This window comes from Mchenga conophoros, linkage group LG19 (genome assembly GCF_057382185.1).
Source record: "Mchenga conophoros isolate Kocher_MC1m ecotype Shallow Benthic linkage group LG19, M_conophoros_male_GT1.1, whole genome shotgun sequence".
In the NCBI taxonomy this organism is placed as follows: domain Eukaryota; kingdom Metazoa; phylum Chordata; class Actinopteri; order Cichliformes; family Cichlidae; genus Mchenga; species Mchenga conophoros.
In genome coordinates this window covers 3,593,374-3,619,328 of record NC_140544.1, presented here as the reverse complement: position 1 = coordinate 3,619,328, position 25,955 = coordinate 3,593,374, and the positions used below count along the sequence as shown (strand labels likewise).

At 37.4% G+C, this 25,955-nt stretch overlaps 1 protein-coding gene across 1 annotated transcript in view; it reads right to left on the bottom strand.

Annotated features, from left to right (window-relative positions):
* Positions 1 to 310: 310 nt before the first annotated feature.
* foxg1a (forkhead box G1a) overlaps positions 311 to 25,955 on the bottom strand; it is a 40,733-nt gene continuing 15,088 nt past the window's right edge. The window contains exon 2 of the transcript XR_014890014.1: positions 311 to 342. The gene's annotated coding sequence lies outside the window, so the exon portion shown is untranslated. The remainder of the gene's footprint in view (positions 343 to 25,955) is intronic.

The following is a 25,955-nucleotide window of genomic DNA, read 5'->3' as shown; positions in this document are numbered from 1 at the left end:
CAAGGTAGGGTGGTGAAAACAGGTGAGGCTTTGTTTGGCTGAGATTCTGAGGTAGATCCATATCAGGAATCCTCTCCCACCTTGCCTTGCACTCTCTCTGAGGTGGATCAGTTTACGGTGTGGAGACTTGCTGTCGCCTCTCTGTCGGTTGACAGACAAGCAGGACGGAAAGGAGGAAGGCATAAAAGAGAAGAGGAAAATAAGGAGAAGAAGATTCTCAGTCATGAAACAACTCCCAAAAAGAAGAAGAATTCAGATGAGATTAGATCAAAGTTTTATGATCCCTCGGGGAAAACTGGGATCACCCAACAGCAGCACCAGAGAACTGGATACTGATAAGACCTAAGAAAAGAGCAAACAGACAGTGGTGAAGATAATACAGTGTGCACAAACAATAATAAACATTATGAAAATAGAGCACGAGCAACAAAAGACCTGCATAAGAATACAAACATGAAACCGGAGATAATGTGGCCCAGAGATTATAAATAAAGCTGCTTCATGACAGAGGAAGATTAATGAATGTCATCAAGGTTTCTGTTCTGCTTTCTGTAATCTGACAACAGTTTAAAGTTCCCATAAGGTCCTGCAAGATTTCCATGAAAAGTTTGCATGAGTTTACTCACACTGGGAATATTTAAAAGCATTTCTTTTTTCCCTTTATTTCAAATAAATGAGGACATAAGAAACCAAACACACTAATCTGAGTTTTTAAGCACACATGAGATCAAAGATGAACAAAAGCAAAAATGTGACCAACGGGGAGCTTTTTAAAATATTTCATTGTTTTCTGCCCTACCAGTCAGAATTCTAGGTCTCACAGTTTGACTGTGAGCCACACTGTAATCAGTCAATTGATCATTCTCTCACCCCAACCGGTTGCAGCAGACGGCCGCCACTTCCTGAGCCTGGTTCTGCCGGAGGTTTCTTCCTGTTAAAAGAGAGTTTTTCCTTCCCACTGTCGTCAAAGTGCTTGCTCATGGGGGTCGTGTGATTGTTGGGTGTTTCTCTCTATGTATTATTGTAGGGTCTACCTGACAATATAAAGCGCTTTGAGGCAACTGTTGTGGTGATTTGGCGCTATATAAATATATATAAATAAACAGAATCATTCAATTACAGATACTCCTGATTACAACTCATGTGTATAAAGCACACCTGTCCACAGAATCAGATCTTCCACCACAGTCAAGATCAAAGAGCTGTCAAAGGGCATCAGGACCAAGATTTTAGAGCTGCACACGATTGGAGTGAGCTACAAGACCATCAGCAGGAAGCTTGGTAAGAAGGTGACAATTGTTAGTAAAATTATTTAAGTATTATTTACCGCTGTGTTCTGTTTCACCACAGTACTAAGACATGTTTTCCTCAGTGATATTCAAATCATCATCAAAACTTTTATGTAATGTGAGTTTTTTTGTCTCTCTCTATTACTACCATAAAAATTAGAGACTGCTCATTTCTTTAGAAGAGAGCAACCAGTCCTATACAAATCAAAGAACTTTAAATGTGACCATCTCTCGTTCCAGCTCATCTCCATCTCAGCAATGTTATGATGACTTTGAACATGACCCAAAATTCATTTAAAGAATCATGCAAGTGATAAGAGCTGGGTCTAAAGCTAGGACTGTGCAATTTTCAGTCAAAGAATCCATGGTTTCCATTCCCAAAGGCAGTGTGTCAGGTAACAAGATTGGGAGCACGCTTGGTCATTCTTACTTTTTAACATTCAAGGGTTCAGCACTATGGATTTTTCCCACAGGGTGAGACTGTAAATGGGTTTTAGGTGTCTGGTGAAAGCACTAAGTTGACACAGTCTAAACTTTCTGTGTATGTTCAAAACACTGACTCCTAGGTGAGGTGTTTCAGGCATGTCCAACTGGGAGGAGACCCCAGAACGCATCCAGGACACGCTGGCGAGATTGTATCTCTGCTGGCTTGGGAAGGCCAGTGTCCTCCCCAATAGAGGTAGTGTCTTTTCTGCTGCCCTGTACCTGGATAAGCAGTAGAAAATGGGTGAATGGATGGACATTTTTTTAAACTATTTTAATCACATCATTGTGTTCTCTTGTCTACAGACTGGAGAACGGGCAATGAAGTTAATATTGACTTAACCAGGCTTTAATTTGCATTTTCTTTGAAGAACATCTGCAGAACATTGAATAAAAACACAGGACACACAGAAAAAAGCTGGTATTTGATGTGCAGTTGAACCCCAACATGTTACCTGATTTCTGCCCTGACAGTGAAAGCATGCCACTGCACCATACAAAGAGAGGAGAGAAAAACCGAACAGCAAGTGAGAGGTAAAACAGGTTTGGATAATTAGTCACCTCATTTCCAATTAATTAACACAGAACCACACAGCTCTGTAACCTGGGCTGCAGGTGTGTGTTTTATGTGGCACGTTTTCTCAATTGTTCAGCAAATGACATTTCTGTTCAGACATGTCTCAGCCTCCTCCCCACTGATGGGGAACCCAGCTTCTTCATGAGAATCAATCACATCATTTTACGACACCACACTTAAAAATCACATAACAGTAAAAGCTTAAGGCTTTGACATTTCGAAAATGACATTTACTCTTGTTCATCTTGCTAAGAGTTAAAAAATTCTAATTGAGTCCTCCCGTATATCTGTACATACAACCCTAAAAAACTCTTAGGAAAGACTCTTGATAAAAATGTCATAATATTTGTTATTTTTCCTGTAACTCTAGACCTACAGATTGTCACATGTTACTAAAATATGATGCAAATTGTATTAGATTAGTTTTTTTTAATGGAGCATCACTAAAAAAATGATTTGCACAATGTTTTGCATTTTCATTTGATATTTTCTATTTAAAATGTTTTGTTTAACCTAAAAGGTACAACACATGCAGCTATATAACAGACACACAACAAGAGAGCTCTCTACACAATACTTTAAGTACTCTGAGCAAATTTGCTTTAATATTCAGTTGAACAAGTATCAACAGCCAACCCATACCTCATATAACTTTGGCTGCTAACTCCTTCAAGGTTGCCTCCTTCTGAAGTGCTGCACAACTCCTGCTCCTTGAAAGGTCAGTTTGGACACTTTCTTTGGTAATACTGGACAAACATTGACCTACATTCCAAATGAAATTATTATCGGTTTGCTCCAATTTATCAAACTTCTTCATTTATGGACAAGGTGACAAGTCTTGCATGTCCTAAATCACATCAATGACAAAGAGACCAGTCACAACCAATCACTAAAAAAAAGACACCAGTAAATGTGGAAAATAACTAGAAATACTGTCTTGTTCATGATTGTTTTGCATGTTCCTGTTGTTGTTTTTTCAACAGCGTTTTAAGGAAATTTTGTTCTTTTTATGGCAGTTTTTGTGATCTGTTCCAGTTTGCCATTATTTTGTCAATCGGTGGTTACATTGCACCTGTTGTCATTTGATTTTCCAACAGTAAATGTCAGCAGTCACTTAAAACTCAATTGCTGGCCTTATCAATGCTAGTTAGGACTGTTTTGTTCTGTACTGCATGTGAAACGTTTTGTCACAATCAATGAAAATGTAAAAAAAAAAGACAAAAAAACAATTGTTCCTACATGATATATTCTAAAATTGCAGCTACTGATGCAGCAAATTAGAGATTTGATCTTAATCGTCATCTTAAAGCTGAGGAAATTATAGGCAGACTGTTAATCAGCAAATGGCCAGCAAACCATTCCTCATGTTTGTTTCATAATCAGCTTTTCTGCTGTTTGAGGACACGTTGGCAGACTACAACTGCACTGATTATCTTTAAAATGACTGATTGAGCTGAAGTGATCTCTTACCTTCTACTGCCAACATCTGAAGTGTCAATAGAAAAGACAACCATGAATCATTCCTTCTCTGTTACTGTACAATAGCACTGCTGTGGAAAGAGACTATCTGAGCTGAGTTTGTCGGTCTTTTCATTTACAACCACATAGAACCATCATTATTCAATATTGTACTAAAATAGATTAGCACTGTCATGAAAGTTAGTCACATTAACCTTATTTTAAATAATTCTGAAGTGAGGTCTATAAACTCTGTTTGTTCCCTCAACTAAAGTCTCACCAACTGTTAGGAAGTAACCTTGTCAGTTTTGGCAAAGGCAGGTGTGCATGCTGAAATCTTCCACCTACTAAAATAAAGCCTATCCTCCGGCGCTGGCTGGCACCCATCCCAGTATGTCAAAGCACAGGGTCCAGACATCAGTCCATTTACCATCAGCTACTTAAGTTCAGTAGTCCAGTTTTATTAGTTTCTGCTATTTTAAATACTCTAGATATGTTCGACCTCTTTGATCCCTTGTAGCTAAGCTTTTGATCATGAACTTTATCCACAATATAAATTTCAGAGGTTCAAGGACAAGAAAAAGAAACAGAAATACACTAATTTTCCCTCAATCTGTGTTTTTCATAAATATCCCCCCTTAAATTTCCAAAATATGCAGCAAAACTCGACGTATTTGGGTACATGTTTAAAGAGTTTATCCAAAGCAAAACAAACAAACAGACAAACAAAAAAACACATTAGATCTTTGTTTATTGACTTTTGTTGTGAGATTAACTTACAGATGCACTGACCCATCCACAGTGTTTCGGACAGGATCTTTGTCTTCTAATGGTTATATTTAATGGACAGAGAAACAGAGAGTGAGAGAGAGAGAGGGATCCCATGATCCCATCTTCTGTGTTAAGTGGAGGTCAAGCAAGGTTCATTTCCAGCTGATCATCTTACAGAGAGAGGGAGGCCCTGGCTGCCCTCAGACTTACCAGTGTGTAAAAGAGCCTTTTGAAGTCAGCACAACAAGCATTTTTAAATTAGTGTGTTATTATTGTTGTCACTGTGACAACACTGTGACAATACTGCATCAAGTGAGAAAACAAAGAACAATCTCAAAGAGTGCTGCTTTAAATATAAAGTTAAGATTTTCAGTTCATACTATAACCATTTGCTTATTTTCTGTTTGACTTTGTTAAAACCATAGTTGCTGTTAGGAGCTGTTTTCATAACCAGCAACCAAGTTAGAGCTGATTGATTTTAGAATGAAAATTATAAATTAAATCACGTCAAGGCAAGTGTGATTTTAAAATAGCAGATTCTTTTTTTCCCTTTTAAATCACTCAGCATTCGTGCGAACATGTTGGTGTATTTTATCCGCAGGTTGTGAAACCCAAATCCACCTTCAATAGCACCTGTATGAATTAATGAACGGCGTACATGGCTTTCTTTTCTGCACACGGACGATAGTTAAGTCAATTTTGACAGGCAATTAGGTAAAAGGCCCACAGAAATATTTTTCAAACAAAGGTTTTTGATCGCTTAATGGTTGGTAAATCCAGGCCTCCTGCAGGATTGAGCTGGGTGGGCGGTTCAAGGAGGCAAAACACGGTCATTTGCGGTCATAAACAGACCTCAAGGAGAAGTCAGGACTGGAGATGTAAGCCATACCTGAGCAAACCAAACCAAATGGCTTCACACAGAGAAGGCTTAGGCACAGAACTAATGTCTTAAAATTCTGTTATGGAAAAAAATATTCCTATGCATGTTCAAAAATCACTAACACAAACAGCTGCATTGATAAAAGCTATAACAGGGTATGTATACATAAAGAATGCAAAGAAATAGATTTATTTATTGTGACTATTGTTCCTTTTGCTAGTAGGCTTGACATTCTGTAGATCACACACCTCTCATCAAAACTCTTCATATTTGAACAATTTAGGTATATATTTTAAACTCTTAACATCTACCTGAAGATTACTAACCCATGTAAGGTATAGGGAATAAGGACGAGGCTTGGAGGAGGGATAGCTACCCTTTTTTTATATCATTTTTCCCCGTTTGGAATAGAAACAATTAAAATCTTTTACAGAAAACTATAATGCAAAAATATGAGACTGACATATATGACATATAATATCTTTTAATTTCTGGAAAGTAGGCAAAAATTGCAAAAAATAGGTCATAAGCCTCTCTATTAACAGGTCACCTCATAGTGATGAATTTTATAAATAAGTTTAGTTGTGGAATCGAATGATTCAGAGCTTTATCGATATAAAAGAATCTTTTTAAACTTACCCAGTTGGTGGAAATCCTGGTGCCGCTGTATTCTGAAAGGGATCGTCTCACAAGATAGCAACACAACAGCAGCATTCTTTACTTAGTTTAAAATGCTTTCTCTGTCCACTGTCAGGGTATACACCTGTAGAGGTTAAACTTTCCGTTTGTGTCTTGATCTAAGTTAGAACAGTGCATCTGCAATTCAGTGTATGAAGTTGTTCATGTCCTAAAATCCGTTAAATTGAACTACATCATCTCAATATTTGTCCATCTACTGATATTTTTGTACGCTAACATCCTTTAAAAGTTCCGAACATATCAGTTATTTGCTAATACTGCCCAGAAAGCATTTCCCCAACATTTTGTGCACAGTCCTACAGAAAGGCATTTGTCAGACCACAGATTGCCAGAACAATTTTGGATCATAACTACATGTCCTTAGTGTTCGGAGATGAACCCCAGACATCTCCAAACGACCTTTGGAGAATCTCTCTGCTTCATTCTTTGTATTTTTTGGCTTTTCATCTCGGTTTGACATTTCTGTGTTTGAAATAATTCAAGACAACAAAGAAATACACTGGGAAAAAAAAGCCTTTACACTTGTGTGTTTTTTCTTCTTCTTTTCATGTAACATTCTTGTTGATCCCTGAAAATACATTCTCACCTGAAGCCTCCAGAAGCTTTCCAGCAATTGGGAAGGAACATTAAACTGTGACACAACAACCATCATCACTGCAGGGCTGAAATGTGTGCTGTTCGAGTTCAAAAATAGAGTGATGGCAAGTGCATTCAGCCTCAGAAAACTGAAAAAATATGACGCCTCAGACAGCAAGCACCAGCATCAGCTGTTTACGCAAGAAAGAACAGCGAGTCTGTCCTCGGATTTTATCTTTACAATGGAGAGCAAACATCATACAAAAGTCACCAAAGACTTGTTTGGAACCTCTCTGCAAATGCATAGAGAGTCTATGCACAAAAGGCTTCACAGACAGTTAATTTGATGATAGAAAATGGTTTGTAAAATCTATAATTAAAGGGTAATAATAAAAGACAAACCATGAGCAAAACAACACTACACCAGCCTGTGGTTGGAGCCTGTGTCTTTTCTCAATGTCATTCTTAATCATGTAGGAAAAAACTGCTTTGTTTTGACATCAATATTTTTGAGACTATTTCATGGGGGTTTCAGGCCCAAATAAAGTGAATTGTAGTCCCTATATCTCAATTAGAGAAAAATGGAAGCTCTGTTAAGATGACATGCTTAAAGACACTGCTTTCCTGTTGATATACACCTTTTTGTCGAAGGGGTCCCCTGCACCAGAGAAGCGAAAACATGAAGGAAAGAGACAATGCCACGGGCATCTTAACAAAGTGTCATCCTCTTCCTCCTCACCTCAGATCTCATCTCCTGAATGGTCAGGGCTCTAACACACGAAAAACATCACAAACATGCTTATTTATCCCGATATTGTCACAGCTACTTATTATCACAGATCGTCATGCAACTCTCCCGTCTCTGTACATCTGAAGAGAACACAAGAGCTGGTTATAAGCTAACATTATGCCAGCTATTGTTAGATCGGAGTTTCCTAAAAAGCACACTTTTCCTCTGATAAACAGCTTGATTACATTCTCTCATTTTATCAGAGTTCATTCACTAACTGTCAAAGTCCACCCTTAGATTCACTGCAAAGACTGTTTCACTAACGCTGGCTAACAGCAGCTAGCAGAAGTTTACAGCTGCCTGTAAACCTTTAGCAAAGGTTTGCAGGCTCTCCTAGAGTAAATTTAGGCGGTGCTTCTCACCTGGGAATGACAGCTAAGATAAAAAGCAGACTGACAGCTGGATTTGGTCTAGAGTCACTTTTCTGTCTGACTACACTCACTACAGATGAGCGGTAGCCAGAGTTTGTGAGGTGACTCTGGAGTAAAAATGTAAAATATTGCAAAAGTTTAAATTGAATTTTAATTGATCATATCAGTTTTTGTTTTCCTGATTTAATGCTGATTAATGTTATTCAAATATCCTAATATGTACTGTGTACAAAAATGTTTTGTTTTATACAGTAGTAGAAACACACCAGCCGGCCATGGCTGTTATGAGGTACAGTCTAATTTTAAAGTTTTTAGCTAATGTTCCAATTTAAATGGATCTGTGGTGTAGTAGTTGACACAATAGTTTTTCTTATTCATCACATATTCATTCACTGTAGTAACCCCTTAGAAAATAGGGGAGCAGCTGAAATTTCTAATCTCAACAAGTTAAGGTTAGGGGTGCAAAGCTTCAGCACTTGCTTTGTTATGCTTATACTGGAGTTTAAATGTTTGCTTAACTTTGGGAAGTTAAAGTTGGTTTAAAAATGAGTTCTGTCTATAAAGTCAAAATTACCATTTCAACTTTAGCTGTAAATGTGGAAAGTTAAAGTTAGAATTTTGAATTTGGCTATGATTGTGCAGTTAATACAAGCACTTAACATTTAGCTTTCACTTTATTATACTTGTGTTAGCATTTAAGAACTTGCTGTAACGTCGGGAAGTTAGAAATTAACCTGTATCTTTGTAGAGTTAGTGGTGCATTTTAACTTTGGCTTTGAAACTTTATAAAGTATTCTGGGGGGAATGACAAGTCTGGACAAGCTACTACTAATCCTGTTTTAAGAAGATTCCCTTTTATTCATATCTGTGCATTAAACTGGTGTGTGCCACAGTGAAGAAACAAACTCCTAGTTTTGTTTTTCAAGTTTTCCTTTCAAAAACAAACAAAATAATCTTGGTTTGAGTCAAATTACAGTGATTTGCACCATTTAAAACACTTTGCAAAGGTAATTATTCCAATAGATGTGTGCAGTGCATTGCTCCTTATCAAGAGAAACTAGTTCACATGGAGAGGAGGCTTTTCTATACATTCAGGGAAAATAAAACTCACATAAAACATAGTATGCCAATACAATATGCTAGTTAGGAAGTGAAGGTCCCGCGAAACTGTAATTATGAGCTCTCATAATTCTTATTAAATAGCCAGAATGATATCCCACTTTTTCTTGTTATTTTGCTCTTTGCATGCCTCAGATTTTCTCATCATCCCAAAAAGCATCGTCTCATCACTCAGTTTACAGCAACATGATTCTCTCGTGCACACCTTTGTTTCCACCCTGTTAAACTAAATCGGGCACACAAGTTGGAAGAGATTAGCTTTACCCCCTCCAGCAGAGTAAAACGGTTCTTGCAGATACAAAACACATTCTGCCCCAAACAATTCATGTTTAAATCTTATCTAACAACCTTTCCATTATACTTATTTTCCTGGAAATATCCTGGAAACACTTCTGCTTCCACACATGCAATCATTCTGGTCTGTGTATTAACTAGCTAAAAAAAATTATAAAATAAAATTTAAAATTTGTTTTTGCAAGACTTAATACATATAGTAGGTCTATACTAAGTTGGTCAGGGAGTCGATGAGCTCAAATAAAACAAAAGAACTAATCATTTAAACCAATAGTAAGGGTAATAATAAGCAAGCATTGGTCAAAGACAGCTTCATTTAATTGTACCCTTGCTGTGTTGCTGAAATGTTATGTGTAACATTTGGGGGGGGAAACAGTCAACCTTTCAACAGGGTCATGAGTATTTTACTGTTCATTTTGAAACCCACTCTGCTTCCCACCACTTCTGTTGTTTTCATAAATGGAGACTCCTCATCATGTTCTGTCACTTCCATACACTCTGCAGCTTTTCTGGTTCACACTGAGCAGAGAAAGATAAAAATCTGCCCACGACGAACAGAAAGGAGCAGACTTGGGTGTGCTGTCAGCTGCAGTGCGAACAGAGCCCGACTCTGTGGATCCACCGGCAGCCTGATCAGCACTCTAAGCTGTGGAGACGCCTGATGCCAAACAGATCAATGATGGTTCCTGTCTGGCCAGGCGGACACTCCTTCTGGATAACCAAGTCTTCCATCACAACATATTGAGGGCAACAAACCACCACCCATCACCCCTCCTCCTCTCCCACAGAGAGGCAGAAAGACTGCAGACAAAGACTGGCAGAAAAAACATTGCTGCTCATCAGAAAAGACCGGGTTTCAGTTGTGCACAGAGAAGTTAACTGTAACTGGAAAATCCAACCACAAGCAGTTTATCAAGAAAATGACTCAAGTTTCACACAACTAATGCTCAATATAACATTACAGAAGAAGATCCAAAACTAGTTTTATGCTCATGGTACTGAACACCTATACTTTTCATTTGTCAAATCTAGACATTTTAAGGTTCTTTATATTTTATCAGTGAAATGAAAAAAAAATGTCACATTGTTTTTTCATTCATTCTTGAAACCTTAAATGGTAAACAACTGGGAATTAAATTAAATAAAAAATAGGAAAAGGTAGACTTATACATTCTAAAATTATGTTTTTTTCTGTAATTGGATGAAGTGATACAAACTTCTAGCCCCAATAAAGCAGAACAGTCCACATATGTCACCAATCTATTCTATATGGAAGATTTACAAAATATATATATATGCAAAAATATTTTGGAGATATATAAGGGCTATAATGTTGAGATATAGGTGATGTTTATGTTCTGTTTCACTTGAGAGAAGCTTGTTTTATATACGTATTATAAGTGCACCATATGTCAGATTTTGTATGGTATTTTTAAGAAGATCAGAGATGAGTTATTATACATCTCTTTTGCTTTATTTAACTTGTATATCTAAAGTGTTTTTATGTGACGGAAACTGATTTCATTTTGTCTTGATGTCAAAAACTTCATTATATGCAAAGGGCAATAGTTTACACAGAAAACACTCAAAGGGGATTCCAAACTAATATTACACTGTAGGCTACCTACACCCCACTCTGATCTCCAGTGGGCTGAACCAGTGAAATGCAATTTCAACAATACATCTCAGTTTTTCTACATGAGAAAGTAATGCTGCTTGGTGCCTAAATTGTAAGAAACAAATGTGTCAAATTAAAGAAAAGTTAATATTAGGTGACTGTGCAGACCATCCTGCAATTATAAAACTGAAAATCCATTAACAAAAAAATAGTTTTTGTTAACTGACAGAATATCCTCTTTTTGTTTTGTTTTTTAAAGTGAACTCTCGGTTAAAGAAAACGTTTCTATCATTGATAGAAAATAACAGAAATGTCTGTATTTTTTTATCAGTAGGAAAAGCTAAAAACAGAAACACACATACACACACGCACACACACATACATACATATGCAATTATAGTTCAGCTAACCACTCCAACATCTGACTTTCCTCAATCATGACATTCTGTGTTTGTGTCTGGAAAAAAATGTTTTGGGGTTTTTTTTGTTTTGTTTTGTTTTTAAACAAGTGTCATTTTTAGCTTTCTCTGCGGTTGTTTTTGTCATTATGCACAGCAGCTGCGACTCACATAGTTTATACTCACTCCATCACTGCTGACACAATATTATTATCTGGTCAGTGTGATGATTTTTCAGCTTCACCACAGAGGAAAAAATTGACTTTTAATTAATTGTTGCTTGACTTTTCATTACAGATTTGGGTTGCATATTAAACAAAAGGATTCTGCAGGAATCAGACCTCAAACTCTGAGATTTTTCAACCACAAAGCAGATTTATTTTCACTCTTCATACCAATATCAGCCACAAATTAAGGTTTAGACTTCAAGTGATGGAGTCTAACTACATTTGTTAATAATTTAGGGCACTACAGTATTTTCTTTATACTTTACATTTAGTTATACAGTTAGTTTTTACATTAGCTAAACATTAACAACTTCAAAATAATCGCTGCTTTACAGATGTATGAATTATTTTTAAAAGTATATATACAGATATAGAGGAAAACATTGACAGATTGTTTTAGAGATTAAAAACATAAATACATTTTCATTATTTGTTTTAAATCCATCTCTCAGTACATTACTACAGTCTCTTAGAAAACACCAAAATATATGTTTTACATTACAGTTGACTGGTTATAGTTAATAGTTGGTTTAGTAATTTGTTTACCAAACACAAATCAACTCACTTGCAAATCTCAGGATTGGTTTGATTTTCTGCATTCTTGGTGGTGTATCCGCAACATTGTTATCAATGCTACCATGCCATAACTGACTGAAGATGACTGAGGCCAGGCTATTAGCATGCTGCATGCTGCCACATATGCCCACACTGTTGCTGCAGCCTTGTCCATGAGAGCAGTTTCTGATCTGATTGTTCCAGGAAAGCTAAACTAGACAGAGGTGCTGAGATGAAGTGTTGCAACCTGTTCTTGCAGGAACGCTCTGGCCTCCCCAACACTGCCAGAGTAGCAGCCTTTGGTTATCAGGACCATGTCCAGACACTTCCTTGGCCACCATTTAGTCCCAAATGGCTCGTACTAAATGGGCCTGAAGACATGCTGCACAACATGTTCATAAGAGGCAGCCACAACCACTGACCACTGCACAGCTGGAAGATCTTCTCATCCAGGAAGAAAGTAATTCTTCAACAACAGATCCAGAAAGTTGTGCAGTCCACACAGAGAGGCTGACTGTTTGCATCATGTCCACAGAACACTATACCTAGTATGAAACATATAGACTGGTATATATTAATGGAAACTCATTTTTGGAAATCTGAATGAAAAAAAAAGTTTTTTATTTGTTGTTTTCAGTTGTTTTTTGTTTTCCTAATACAATCCATTTTTCTGTATTAAGTCCCGTTTTGTCTTGGTGGGTCTGCGTCATGACATAAATAGTCAGTTTGCCCAAGTCAGTAAAATGTTCATGTGAAATGCCCTTCCTCAAAATCTCTGACTGTACAGACTATACACTGTGAGCACAGTAACTGTAAGGGCTTGAGGAAGATATGATGAATCCTTGGTTCAAGGAGAAGATATGACAGGAATTACACCTTTTTAGTTCTGCTGGCCTTTGTAGCTACTTTGATTAGCAAATGCTTCCCATAACCCAAATAAAGATGTAAGTTCAAAATTCACTAACAAAAATCTATATTAGCTCGGGTATTGGAAATGGGCACAAACAAACTCCACTTGCACGCTATTTTATAGCATCAGGCACACCTCAGGAATAATGGCTGAAGTGGTACTACAGCTCAGTCTGTAACTAGCTGCCTTACCTCCCTGCAAGAACTTGAATTTTTGAGGACCAGTGGGATACATCTGTGGAGCAGAACAATGTCTTCTTTAAAACTTGTAATAAAAATGTGTAGTATGATCCAAAATTAATCTGAATTCTTCCCTCACCAATAGCTACAGTATAGGTCTAACTGTTGATCTGAAAATGACCAAATAACCCAGATGATGCTGACCAAAACATGAAGTCGGTAAAAAAATAATGTGTGCAGCATCCTGATGATTCCCACGTGAATATTGTTCAGTTATAATATTAGTTAAGTACATCTGAAACTGGAATTTATGCTTTTGTAATATGTGAAAATTATACATGCTTATATCACATTAATTCATCACATCCCACAAAATGTTTTACACAGGAAGCTGTTTTATGCATATTAAATTTGAAAAAATATACAAATCCCTGCTGTTTGTTTAAATGCATCAAATCTAACTAATATATTTTATTAATATTATATTAATATAATGCCACAAATTGTGGGGGTTTTTTTTGTTTGTTTGTTTGTTTGTTTGTTTTTTGTAGTATACAGTGCTATATCACAGTTGCTTCAAGGCACTTTATATTGTAAGGTAAAGACCCTGCAATAATACAGAGAAAACAGAGAAAATCCCAACAATCAGATGCCCCCTGTGAGCAACCACTTTAGTGACAGTGAGAAGGAAAAACTCCCTTTTAACAGGATCAAACTGGTTTTTGTTGTTATAATTGGCAAAAAAAAAAAAAAAAAAAAAAAAAAGGGAAACCTGCATTTACAAAAAAAAATAGGTACATAGTGTGAAAGCACAGGTTCAGGCTAGCTTAAGGTCATCATGATTGAGGACTTTCTTAGCCTGTAAAGAAAAACTTGACCTTTCCATTTGAGCAAAAAACAATAATATCTAAAGTTGAAGATAATTTTCACAAGGGAGCAAAATACATGTGCAGGAACATTTTGGTTTTAAGACAGGGCCATGCATAAATAACAGCTCAAACATTCTGGAAACTCCTCAAATAAATGCAGTGTGTTGGTATTTGTGTATGTATTTTCTGTACTGCAGTGTGTACTCCCAACATATTGGTCATAGGATACACACTAAGGCCTGTTTAGCTAAAAATACACAGCAGGCCTTGTTTAGCCATACAGTCGGCAAACACAACGTCAACACAGAGACACGGATACAGACCAAACATGCAGTGAGCCAGTATAAAGCAGGCAGAGGCTGCTGGTGTGTGCTGACAGATTTATATTGCACCTCATTATATTTGTGGTTCCTTTCTGTGTCACATTGACCGCCCATTTGCTGCTGATCCTTAGTCTGACTTTTCTGTTTGAAAACTCTCAGCAAGCTTTTGACGCTAATCTAATGAGCCTTTTTTACCAGAGGGGTTTTGATTATTTAACCAACAAAGCTAAACCAGCTTTTCACCTGTTTACCTCCATATGCCTGTCTTCTTTGATCCTTTAATATTGTATTTGCTAATCCTACCATAATTGTGATATTGTCTCTGTTAAGGTGGAGGTTTAGCTGTTTCAGGCAGAATGATTGAATACAAAAGTATTCATTCTGTATTAGCTGCAGTCAATTCTTCTCTTTTTATGTGGCCTAGTAAATCAGTGTGTAACTCTTGTGTCTTGTCTATCAATAATTATATGTACAAATTATGTATGCAGCACACGGTGTTATTCATATCTTTACAGATAGCATGGAGTATAATGAAGGTGCCCCTAAATTATGTCTTGACTCGTTCCTCTATCAGATTGGCATCTAGTGACTAAGAGAGTTGCAAAAGTCGCAACAGAGGATTCAAATCAAATCCTTTTTCTACAGCTGTCTTCTATACAGTGTGCCGTGTGCCATGCAGAAACTATGGCTAAAATGTATTTCATGGTTTTCTGCTACCTTTATTATATTATGGCATTATGGGAATTTAAAAAGATGTTAATTAGATCACTTAAGATAAAAGTAGCCAAATGAAATTTAATTGAAGAAAGTCAAATTTCAGTGTAACCTGACTGAAAGACAAATAAAAGCATTGCATTAAGTTTTTGTAAAAGCATCACCAGACAGTTGTTTTTTCCAGGAGCTTTCAGACAAATCTTACCATCTGGGAGTCAGTATGATTTGTTTATGCATACAGGTTGCACACACACCCACAAATGGAGCTGTGCATTAACCAGTTCTGACTGTTGAAAGTACTGTAGAAATCTATAGTGGACCTCTAACTTTTTATACTAAAAGTGTACTCTTAATTCCAAATTGGTAAATCTATTCTAAGATTATAACAGCCTCAAAATATTTAGAAACTCATTCAGCACATTATAGGTCACAAAAATGGACCTGACCCAAAAACTTTGCTTCCACAAACCACATTTCGCTATACACTGTAAAACTATAACACGTGCAGAGATAAAGATAGCTGTGAGCTGCTGAAAAGAAGAAACGGTGCAGTGAGCAGATAAAAAGGAAGTGCTCGCTGCTGAGCCATCCCTGTTGATGCTTCATTGACAAAGAGCAGCGGAGCGCACCAAGATCAGCGGGCTTTTTAAAACAACAAAACCAAAGATCACACCGGGTTTAAGAAAATATTATTATGTCTTGTAATTGGCATGACTGAACCAGGCAAGGGTGGGGAGGTGGGGGGAGTGGGTCGGCCAAAGGAAGCCAGAAGGAAACGGGGGGGGTGAAACGACACCACTTTTCATTTTGACAATCGGATTTAGAGAGTTTGTTTAACCCGACAGGCCCTCACTGAGCCGCCTGCTTTTACACACTCATTAAAACGATTATTCACGACCCGTCGAGTGTTTTCTTGCTCGCTCACATGAACTACCACCACCGACCACCACCACCCCTCCCAAAACACACCAAAGCACACAGTATTACATTTCAGCTTAATTCAAACCTGGACAGCTTTTACTGTTATCTTTATTTAAACTGAGGTATATTGTGTGCATACTGTATCACATATGCTTCACTCCTCCTATAACATCAATTTATAATAATGTGAGCTGAAACAATTGGGCGACAAAAGCGTAAAAAGTATATTTGATGATGTTTGGATTGAATGGTGATTTTTTTGTGTTGTTTTGTTTTTTTACCTGTTTTCCAATCAGTTAATTTATCATGATCATTAACTATATTATCATTAACAGCAAGTAATGACAACATCACTGAACACAACTTGGGCATGGGTACACAGCAGAACTGATTAAGAGATGACTTTAACAAGGTGGGAGAGCTGGAAAAAGAAAACATTTGTCACATTTGATTTTTACCTTTAAAGGACTTTTCAGTGCTTGTGTTCTTTACTTTTTAGTTTAATGCTGTTTTACTCTTACAGAAAAGATTTGATTACAATAGTATCTAAAATTGTCATGCTATTTGCCAAAAACACAGACATCAAAATGATCAAGTTTCTGCTGTAATTCCTTATGATTCTTATTCTTTATCATTTCAAAGAAAGTCAGCTGTTTGTTTTTGAGTGTCATACAGCAATGATGCCTAAGCAGGAATCCTGGAAGCCACGTTTTAACTAATAAAGTCTCATAAACGTAATCAGAAGTCTTATAACACTTGAAAAAATATAACATCAATGCCATATGACTGTTGTTGCAATTGGGAAACGCTTTCCCTCAGACGTTTGATTAACATTGTGGAAAAACTATATTTTAGCCCAGCTTATGGTACTTTCTTCAATCTTTTTCCAAACTAAATAGCAAAAATAAATAAATAAATAAAAATGAAACAGTAAAATAAAAGTCTAGCAATAGTCATCAAAGATGGGGTACAAACTGTTCTGTTTGAATACATCCTGATATTATTACTATTATATTACTATTATACAATATTATATTATTAATATTATACTTTATTGACGTAAAGTATATACTTTACGTCAATAAAGTATATTGACGTAAAGTATACTTGGTATAAATGGAGATTTACTGAGAAATCTCCATTTTTCAGTAAATGGTTGCATAATGCACCAATCCACTATAATATTATGACCACCTGCCTAACACAGTGTTGGCCCCCCTTTTGCTGGCTAAACAGCACACAAATCCAGTCTTTAAGTGATGACATGATGAACCCTGCTTCAGGGCCCAAACTACCCTGCATTTAATAAGGCTTTTGTGTTTTTAACATGTTTTAATGCTTCATGTCTTGTTCTAATTAATCTCAAAAAGCATCTAAAAATCAGTCAGCGATCACTGTTGGCCTCTCTCGGTTTTTATTACCATTATTCGTTTTAAAGCTCAGTTTTTAAAACCTTACTATGCAACTACAGCCCAGCCCATACAGAAGTATATTAATGACTAACCTCATATTGTGGATGGATTACCTGTTGTTTTCCTCGTTGAAGTTTGGTCTGTTTACAGCATTCCGGAATACAGTTACGTTTGTCCCTGACCATCGGAAACTTTTATCGAGTGGAAAAAAGTTAGCGTTCTTCCTCCAGCGTCACCATTTGTGTTATGCTAACATAGCTGTGTCGCTAGCGATCACGCAGCACATGGTTTTATACCAGCCTTTGTCTGGCAGTAACCCTACAAAACGTCACTGCTGTTTACTTCCCTGTGTTCATTTATGTCGGAAGTGATAGCAGAGCTGTACGTCTTAATTTGTTTCAGAAATCTCTCAGTCAGAACATGATATATTGTATTTAGATGGAAATTAGTGAGCTAACTCCTTGCTAACTTCTAACTCTGTTAGTGATCGTTTGACTTAGCAACTTGCAGCGGAGCTTGGGCCCAGACACAGCTAATGACGTCAGACCGGATATGATGCACAGTGTGTTCTGACACCTTTCTATCAGAACCAACGTTAACTTTTTCAGAAATCTGAGTAGCTCGTCTTTTGGATCAGACCACACAGGCCAGCCTTTGCTCATCACACACATTTCAATTCAATTCAGTTTTTACAATTTCAATTTATACAGCGCCAAATCACAACAACAGTCACCTCAAGGCACTTTATATTGTAAGGTAAAAACCCAACAATCATATGACCCCCTATGAGCAAGCACTTTGGCGACAGTGGGAAGGAAAAAAACCCTTTAACAGGAAGAAACCTCCGGCAGAACCAGGCTCAGGGAGGGGCGGGGCCATCTGCCACAACCGGTTGGGGTGAGAGAAGGAAGACAGAATAAAAAAAAACATGCTGTGGAAGAGAGACAGAGATTAATAACAAGTATGATTCAATGCAGAGAGGTTTATTAACACATAGTGAGTGAGAAAGCGGACTGAAGAAGAAATGCTCAGTGCATCATGGGAATCCCCCAGCAGCCTATGCCTATTGCAGAATAACTAAGCGAGGATTCAGGGTCACCAGATCCAGCCCTAACTATATGCTTTAGCAAAAATGAGTTTTAAATCTACTCTTAAAAGTAGAGATAGTGTCTGTCTCCTGAATCCAAACTGGAAGCTGGTTCCACAGAAGAGGGGCCTGAAAACTGAAGGCTCTGCCTCCCATTCTACTTTTAAATACTCTAGGAACAACAAGTAGGCCTGCAGTGTGAGAGCGAAGTGCTCTAATGGGGTGATATGGTACTACAAGGTCATTAAGATAGAATGGGGTCTGATTATTAAAGACCCCAATCACACATCAGTGAGCTTTGAGTGCCCATGACTCTGTCGCTGGTTCACCACTTTCTACCTTGGAGAACTTTTGACAAATATCATTCACAGCAGATCAGAAACACTCTACAAAAGCTGCCTTTATGGAGCTGTTCTGATCATCACTATTTGGCCTTTGTCAAACTTGCTCAAATCCTTTTTTAACTTTACACTTACATGTTTTTCCCACTTCTAGCACATCAACGTTGAGGCGAAAATGTTCGCTTGCTAACCATATAAGGTCATAAGCAGTGTGGAGAAACCAAAATATTTTTACAAAAATGTTTTTTTTTCTTGAAACAATAAAGACAGTATTTTGGTTTGTTATTTGTTTGTGGATTTGCTCAGATGAACTACTTACACCTACACATTGTCCTCATTTAAAAAATGAAATTGTGTTGTTATCTGTTTATAGCGTCACCCTGACTCAATAGTGAATGTTTAAAAATAAACAATCCTAGATGTATGGTATCTGAAGTCAGAGACATACTGTAGGTGATGTAAGTCTGTCCTGGATTATTGACTGTCTGCTGAGCTTATGCCAGAAAAAAAACACCAGGCACTTGTTTTGATCTCCGTATATATTTCATGATGTCTCTGCTATGCTTTCTGTTGAACGGTTGCTCACTGTTTACTCTTTTTGAGTTGTCTAATAAAATGCAAACAAAATAGCTCTTGTTCTTCCTTTTAGAAGAGTATAATTGGTTTGTGTGGGGAACACAAACCAGAGACAAATATGGTCGAATTGTCAAGTGCATGAGACATTTAAGCCCTTTACACACACGTTTGAAAGTCCACATCTCTGTAAGCACTGCATAAAGGAATGGGTCATAGCACTAAGGTTAAACACAGTGTTCACTGACTACATTTATATAAAAAAGGGAAAAGGGAATCGAGTTCACAAGTGCCTTTAAACCTAATGGTCTACAGGGGGCGATATCACTGGTTACAAAATAATTTGAATTATATAGAGGGCTATGGGAAAATGAGCTCCCTATAATCCCAGTAAACACTTTCCTGCTGAGGATATGGTCTCAATCACTAGTTTATGATTGAGAAGCCCTGACCTCCTGAACAGAAAGTGTCTCTCAGTATCCGCCCCTCATTCAGCTCAAGCCTTAAAAAGTACACAGACCCCTTATATCCATCCATCCTTCTTCTTCGGCTTACCCAGTTCAAGGTCATGGGGGGCGCTGTAGACTACCCCAGCTGTAATAGTATGAGAGGCAGGGTATGCCCTGGACTGGTTGCCAATTTGTTCCAGTACTAACACATATAGACAGACCCACATTCACAGCTAAAGTCAATTGACAGTCTCCAACTAATCTAAGAGAGAGAATCTATACAGGCAACGTTGGCTGTAACAGGTTATTGTATAATCACATTGCATTTTTCAGTTATGCTGTAATTTAACGCATAACTGTACTAAAGTCAGTGGAGTGATCTACAGCCTTTGCGGAATAGAGAAAAGGGTTGGTGAAATTCAACAACAACATAACGCTGCTAATACTGCTAACACAAGCAAACATCTGCTAACACAAAGCTAGCCAAGAATGCAGAATAATGTTAAGACTGACCGCATACAGACCCCAGCCCAGCAGCAAGACCATGAACTTCAACAAATAACAAAGGCAGTGATTAGCAGTCGACTTACAGCATTGGTGCAGCCTCCATTTCCACCTGCGCATGTTTCAACAGTAGGATCACTGTGCTAATCAATTTAAAGTCTCTATAGGCGTCTTTGTTTTATGTTATGGCTTTTGTGTACATACACAAAAACTCAAATATGTTACAGTGAGTTTCAGGTCATTTTATGGAGTAACATGAAAGTAATGTAGTGAGTAATGTAACAAATTACTTGCTCTGGTGAGTAATGAAACAATACACCGCATTCGTTTTAAGAAAAGTCATTTGAAATATATTACTTTGAGTAACGACGCCAACACTGGATGCGGGAAGAACATGCAAATTCCACACAGAAAGCCCAGGGCTGGATTTAAACCCAGTAACTTCTTATTGTGAGGCTTTTTTTTTTTTTTACAGTTTTGAAGCTACTTTTAGAGGCTCTGATTCTCAGACAGTAGAGTTGGAGTGTTGTCTTAGGTTGTGATAATAACAGCTAGTAAGATAGGTTGCCTAAACATGCAAATAGGTCATTCTTTAGAGTGCTTTACAACAAACAAATCACTTGACTCCAGCCTACTATGTGGCGTTGCTGTATTCATATAAGTCTGGACTTTTGTTTTACGAGACTCAAAAAAATGTGTAGTATTTGCAGTGATTTAAGCAACAAGAATGTTAACTGAACATTCTGAGCGCCTGTTGTGTGTGTGTGTGTGTGTGTGTGTGTGTGTGTGTGTGTGTGTGTGTGTGTGTGTCTGTGTGTGTGTGTGTGTCTGTGTGTGTGTGTCTGTGTGTGTCTGTGTGTGTGTGTGTGTGTGTGTCTGTGTGTCCAGGCCTCATCTGTACCAATCAAATCCAGATTAACCATTTAACGCAGAAAGAAAAACAGCGCATTGACATTCCCAAATCTTAATCGTCGTTGATTGGCAGCCGGCCATATGTGGCTGAAAGAAATAATGGAGTGGGTTCTGAGACACACGCAAACACACACACACACACATATTTCCACTGTATCCACACAAAACCATACTTGGTCTCACTACATGATAATTCTAATTATCGTTTGGTATTTATATCTCTCTTGCCCTCAGATCATCTTTTTTTCTACCCTGAGGTCACATGGCACCTGCAGGCTAACCTGATCACTAAAACCAATAAAAAACCAGTAAGCATGAAAGAGCTAACTGTGACCATGGTTACAGAGACAGAAAAGGTGCCATGTAACCTCCTTGCAAAAGAAAAACTAGCAATAGCAAAAGGAAACAGGAATCGGGAAAAACAAACAATCATTAATGTGTCGTCGATTATGTTTTGGTTTTTTATTCTTTCATGTGCACAGTTTATAGGTCTTTTATTCATCACTTATGTCTGTTTATTGATCCTTTCTCCGTGTTTATGCATCTGTTACCTTGATTATTAAGTTTAAGATTATTATTTTTTCATTTCCCTTCATTCAGTGGTGGTTTTTCTTCAGTTTGTTGTTACAAAGCAGGAAACTATCCATAGAGGCTACAGCTGTTTTGTACCAGGCTCTAAACATGCTTTTAGTGTTGTAGAATTGGACATTTGATCACAGGAGTCTATGGGAACGGACTCCTTTTTGAAGCCAGTCTCAAAGGGCCTCTGCAGTTTTTTGGCACATTTGCCTTGGCTTCATTTTTCAGGTACAATGACTAAAGCTTGATATGTTTATGCAATTACTTTTTTCTTTTTTTTTTTTCTAGTGCATGACGCCTTGGTGTCTCTATAGTCACTGGTGTAAACAAAGTGCAAAGTGTAATCTCTAGAAGACAGTTTTGGCTCAATTGGGCCCGTCTATCACAGAAAATTTTCCTTGCAGTGTTTCCTGTTTGTTCAAATTCAAAACAAGAAGAAGAATTTGAGCATAACCTGCTAAACATACAGAAGCATAGACTGCATCTGAACTCGAGGGTACCCTCACAGTTTGACAGATAAATGCTCTCTGGGGAGATCGATCAGTCACACGGTCCGTTCCAAGAAAAAGCTGCAGAACATCTGGAACAAAACACTGCATATCAAAATGTATACATTTGCAGGTTTAAAGTTTTTACAATCACAGCAATATTAATAAACTACTTGTGGTACATAAATATTTCATAGAACAGTATTTTGTATCTAAGCAACATTGCTGTTTCCTTAAAGTGCCAGTAACTTTTTAACTAAAGTTACACTGTGCTGCTTCTAAGTCTACGTACATCTTTAAATAAAATACAACATGCTTTAAGTATTTCATTTGAATCTATGAAAAGGATATTTAACATTAAGCATTTCACTGCAGCTCCTTTTGGAGCTAGAACAGGTGTAAAGACAATTTACACTCACACACAAAAAAAGATTCTTTACACTGAAACAATAATTTTGAGTAAAATAAAACTGAAATATATAAAATTAAGGGTTTATTTAGTCAAATAAATCCTCATTAAGGAAAATGTGATTGATACAAAGTGAATGTACAGCAGTCAAGTACATTTAATTTGTCCAGATTCTGGTACATTTGTGTTTATGCAACAAAATTACATTGAATTAAATGGGTAGATTTTTTTATTTAAACTGAACTGTGGCCAAGAATTTTTTATATATTTTATTTTTGGCTTTTTACTGCCTTTATTAGACAGTGCAGTGAAGACAGACAGGAAAGTTGGGAGGAGAAAGAGGGGAACCGGCCGCTCCCCACCATGGTCGCCCGCTCATCCCAGTGATCCAAACTGTGGCCCTTTTGTCTTTTTAACAAAGGCAAAAAATCAAAAAATCAGCTTGGAAAGAAGGAATGAAAGAAATGAGCCAACAAATAAACAAACAGAAAGCATAAATCCAGACAACAGCTCAGACCATTTCTATGTAATTATTATAAAAAGAATTAGCCATGAATGAAAGACATTAGCTAAGTTTTGGTTTTATCTGGACATGATGAACCCAGATTGCTTGTATGTTCATATGTCACATGTGAACCTATACCTTTTTTTAGAGTCAAACTGGGATGTAGTAGTTTAAACTTTTTTACTGCAGTGCTGTCAATCCTATGAAACTGCTGCTTCACTGAGTGAGTGGGTTAAATGCAGAGAGGAATTTCCCCATGGGGATCAATAAAGTATACTTCATTTATTTATTTATTTATTTATTTATTTATTTAAACAGCTTCAGTTTACAGTAAAAATGTGCAGGTATGTACAGAGCCTGAAAACACTTCTGAATTTAGCCTGCTGTCCCAAATATCTGTAAATTAGATCAAAACAGCTGGAGGAAAGAAGGAAACGCTGAACATTTGATTCCTACAGTTATGGGATGTGGGGGCTCTGTTGTGCTGTGAGATACATTTTCTGCAATGTTTTGTGTCCACTTGTCCCCTTAGAGGAAAGGGTGACTGCAGCTCAACCAAATTCTGATCTGAGTGACCGCCTTTATCATGCGTTGATCATATACAGATGCCACATCCAAGAGGCATGAGTACACTGCCCAGTTGATCACTTATGGAAGGTTTTGGACCAGTGTGCTAAACAACACTCTCTATAATCATCCAATAATCATCCTTAATCATCCTTAGGTTTTTTGTCATTGTTTCCCTTTTAAACCCAGAATTGAATTTAGATCTCACATACAAACTCCAGCTTGATCCTGGCCTCATCGTGTCTCATAGTATCATATACCATATAGACAAACGTACACCTACAGGACCTGCTTTGAACCCATGCCATGAAGCTCATAGTTCTTGTGCTGCTGTTAACACCAGATGAGGCTTGGAAATCCAGCCTTAGCTGACTGGAGTTTAAGCATTAAGCATCCTACCACTTCACTACCTTACCACTTGACTCATTTGCTGTGATTCCTAAACACTTCCACTTTGCAATAATACCTCCTACAGTATTGTAGCGTGTATGTGGAATATATGACCAATGAAATTTCACAAACTGACTTACTTACTTACTTACTTACTTACTTACTTACTTACTTACTTACTTACTTACTATGACAGTACCATTCTATGACCTACTGTAGTTGCAGCTCATGACCCTGAGCCAACTCCTATCCTTCATCATATAGTGAAACATACAAACTTGAGTTTTTAAGGTTTTGGGCAGGCAATTTAACATCAAAAAGCCTGTTGTTGTTTTGTGCCTAATGTGTGTTTCATAGCAGTCTCTAGGAGTCTTCATTTATTCAGAAGAAGAGGGGGAGATGTTGTCCAAATGAGTGCATAATTGGCAGGGTTATATGGCTCAAACCTATAAGTGAAGTGCCAAAACTTTCACTCAGTCATATCCCTCTTTACTCAGGTCTCGCTCATAGTGTTTAGAGCTGAGCTGCACTCATTCCTGCTCAGGGAAAATCCTTGGATTTATTGAAACAGAGCTGAATTCAACTTAACAAAGCTTGGAAGTAAGGAAGCGTTTTCCTTTTAACAGTATTCCAGTGTGTTGTGCTTTAAGAGATCACTACAACAATTTCAACATCTCTTCCTGCCTATTCTCAGCAGCGCACACACAGAGCAACCTTCATGTTTCTTTGTTTCTTTTACTTCTCTAAAAAGGTACTGTTACAAATGTCAGTCAAAGTGTAGCTATCAGTGAGACTGTTAGTGTTTCAGCTTAATGTCAGAGTGTTCCAATATATTAGGATTAGCATTAATTAAATTAATATTCGCAATATTCCCAGTCTCAGTCTTTTCTCTTCAGATACTTGCAATCAAATGCAGCAGCACAAACATCTGCCAGAATTAAATCCCTTGTCAACTTCCAACTATTTGACCAGCTGTTCAAGTTAAGTTTAATATTTAATATGAAAAGAATGCCAACATTCTTGTTTTATAGCACCATGGACAGCAAGTTCTAACTAAAATTGGCACAGTGAATAATGGTCAGGTTAGTGTTGATTTTTTCACTCAGGAGTGGGGCTGCTTCTCTTTATCAGCACAGCACTGCGCTGCACCATCAGTTGCAAAGCCAACAAACTGCCCATAACATTTCTTCAGAGACGCCTTCATAGCAAATTCTAACTGCAGGCTGTGTGACAGCAACTCTGTTAAATAACTTCAATTCAGGTTCACACAGCACTAAAAAACACAGAGATTGGTGTATTTATGCACGCAGCACAAGACAGCATCGTCATTAAAACAGGGAAGGCAGTAAATAATGGTTTCTGTTCACTTACACATCATACATATTAGCTGGTATATACAATTTTGGGGTTTATATGGAGGAATCTTTGTAATAAAGCAAAACGCTATAAACCCTGTACTAAATCTCTGTTCTAATTCAGTCTGCAGTCTACATCAATACATCTAAGACAGAGGTCTCAAACTTGCAGCCCATGTCACCCCTACTTTGCAGCCGTATATTGACATGAAGAGATATAGCGCAATTTGGCCTTTGAAGTTACTTTTTTGTTAGGGAGGATTTCTATGTTGTTGAGTGCAATGTTAAAATAAGTTATTTTAAAAGCAAAAAATGATTTAGTATCAAGGCAATGTGAGCAGAGAGCACAAACATGTGGAGGGA